We start from the raw sequence: 2,976 nt of genomic DNA on the forward strand, positions 1-2,976 counted from the left end.
TCACTGTTGCGCCATGAAACCCAGCAGACAGACGTCCAAGACACTTGTAAAAATCACCAAGAAGAATTTTAATATTTTTCTTCAAATACAGTGCACAAAGCACCACCCTCACCACAATTCTCCAACAATAATCAATAATCAATACAAATAACAATCCTCCACTCCCAGCAGCTTCGTCACCCACCCTCCCAACTCCGGCTCTCCTTGCTGGGTCTTGCATTGTCCTTTATATAGTCCATGACCCAGAAGTGCTACTCTCTTTTCCTGGGTCAAATGCCACATCATCAGTCCTTAGGTAGCCCGGAAGTACTGTGGGCTTCCGTCCTCGTGACTCCAAAGCACTTCCGGGATGTAGTAACCGTAGGAGTCCCCAGATTCTTTGTGACTTCCCCCTGGCGGCACCCACGGCACCCAACAGGGCTGAGGAAATGGACACCATGTCCCAGGATGCCCTGAGGGAATCCGGGGAAGTGTTGCAGTCCAGGGGAGCTGCCAACTAGCGTCCCGCAGGAGGCAGTGCCCTGAAAAGGCTGCCTTCCTCCATTCTTCTCTTTCAGGGACGTCCTGGCCAGATTGAGCTGCCGGCCGTCTATCACAATATATATATGTACATACAAACATACGCAGAGAGAGAGAGAGAATAGATAAGATTATACAGTAGACGCTGTATACGCTCTATATATCTATATGTATATAAATATATACTCACATATTCTATATATACAGTACAATATCAGGTCTTAACCATGTTATGATTTATAGAGCCATTGTTCTTTTAATCAGTCCACTCCAGTGGAATACCATATAGTGCCTTTCAAGTCAACAGTCGAAAAATCATGTTTTTCCTAAACCTTTCATTTATAGGTACTTTTAATTTATTAAGACCTAGCATTTTTTATTCTGTACTTAGGTGTTTTTTGCTATTTTGCTCTCTTACTGCTTCATATTTTACCTGTACATTTCTGGTATTATTTTTAACTTACTTATATTCTGTTGTGTTTGTATTGCGTCATCTCAAATATTTTGTTATCCTTTGCAGGTTTTTGTTATTTAATTGTGTACACTGAACTAGAGTTTGGGATAATGCAATGTATAAATAAAAACTATCATTTAGAGTACTATATATAAACATTAAACACACTCTATACAATCTCTAAAAGCCATTTTTTAGTCAGTTCAGTACATTTGTACCCCATACAGCACCTTTAAAGTTAACTGTTGTAAAATCAAGTAACTTCTATGCACTTACAACTTTTATTTATACATATTTACATCATACTGCAAATACATCGCTAAGCCAAGCCACAAAATTAAACCTCCTGCCTAATACTGTGTAGGCCCCCAGAACAGCTCTGACCCATCGAGGCATGGACCCCCACAAGACCTCTGAAAATGTCTGCACCAAGACGTTATCAGCAGATCCTTTAAGTTCTGTAAAATGTGAGATGGGGCCTCCATGGATCAGACTTGTTTTTCCAGCACATTCCACAAATGCTCGATTGGATTGAGATGGGGGAATTTTGAAAGCCCAGGTTAACCCGATTGGCATTGCTAAATTGGCCCATGTGTGTGCGTGTGTTTGCCCAGCATTTAGGTGTTGTTCCTGCTTTGTGCCCAAAGGTCTTAACTGATTAAGATTTGTAAACCCATGTTTTTCCCTTCATCAGTCCAGTTCACTTGCATTCCAAACGGTGCCTTTCATTTTCCCTCCTATGAAGCCAAGTCCTTTTACTTACTCATACATACAACCCCACATCTACCTAAACATTTTTAGGGTTCATCCTCTGTTCCTTCCATCAGTCGAGTACACCCACACCATGCAGAGCACATTTTAAGTTGTCCAACTTTGTATCCCCTTTTTTCTTGTTTATATATACCTAACCCAAGGTGACAAGCTCGGACAGCCTCCATCCTGCCTCCTGACATCTCCAGAAATCCTGGGTTCTGATCTCAAATGGTGTGCGGGTTCTCTTTGTGTTTCTGTGTTTGTGTTTTTTATTGTATGTCTGGTTTTAAGTGAGTGTGACCTGTTGTTTACATCTTGCACACAGAACTGCCGACGTAAGGCTCTGGCTCCCTCCATCCCAGAACAGGGTAAGTGATTTAGAAACGGGACCTTTTTTTAATGCTCTAAATAGATAGATACTTTATTAATCCCAAGGGGAAATTCACATACTCCAGCAGCACCATACTGATACAAAAAAACAATATTAAAGAGTAATAAAAATGCAGGTAAAAACAGACAATAACTTTGAATAATGTTAATGTTTAAACCCCCCCCCATGGTGGAATTGAAGAGTCGCATAGTTTGGGGGAGGAACGATCTCCTCAGTCTGTCAGTGGAGCAGGACATTGACAGCAGTCTGTTGTTGAAGCTGCTCCTCTGTTTGGAGATGATCCTGTTCAGTGGATGCAGTGGATTCTCCATGATTGACAGGAGTCTGCTCAGCACCCGTCGCTCTGCCACGGATGTCAAACTGTCCAGCTCCATGCCTACAATAGAGCCTGCCTTCCTCACCAGTTTGTCCAGGCGTGAGGCATCCTTCTTCTTTATGCTGCCTCCCCAGCACACCACTGTGTAGAAGAGGGCACTCACCACAAAAATAAAGTCATAAATTGGCCCTAGAGTGTGTTTAGTATGTGTATATGGTCTGCTGTGCCATGCATTGGCACTCTGTCCAGGGTTTGAGCCTTTCTTGTGCCCAATACTAGTTGGGATAAACTCCAGCACCCCCACCAACCACGCCCCCCAAGTGACCCTGGTCTGGATTAAGCAGGTTAGAAAATGACATGATGAGAAAATGACATCAACATTCTAAGACTAGACATTCAACCCACTGCATTCAATATAGCACCTTTCATACTATCTGCCATGAGAAACACTCTAAACACTGAAATGCTGCTCTACAACCTGCAGCAAAACGGGGGCCGTTGATAATAAACCAAAAAGCAGAAAAGGAAGCAATAAAAAAAAAA

Source organism: Erpetoichthys calabaricus, chromosome 18 (genome assembly GCF_900747795.2).
Source record: "Erpetoichthys calabaricus chromosome 18, fErpCal1.3, whole genome shotgun sequence".
Lineage (NCBI taxonomy): Eukaryota > Metazoa > Chordata > Cladistia > Polypteriformes > Polypteridae > Erpetoichthys > Erpetoichthys calabaricus.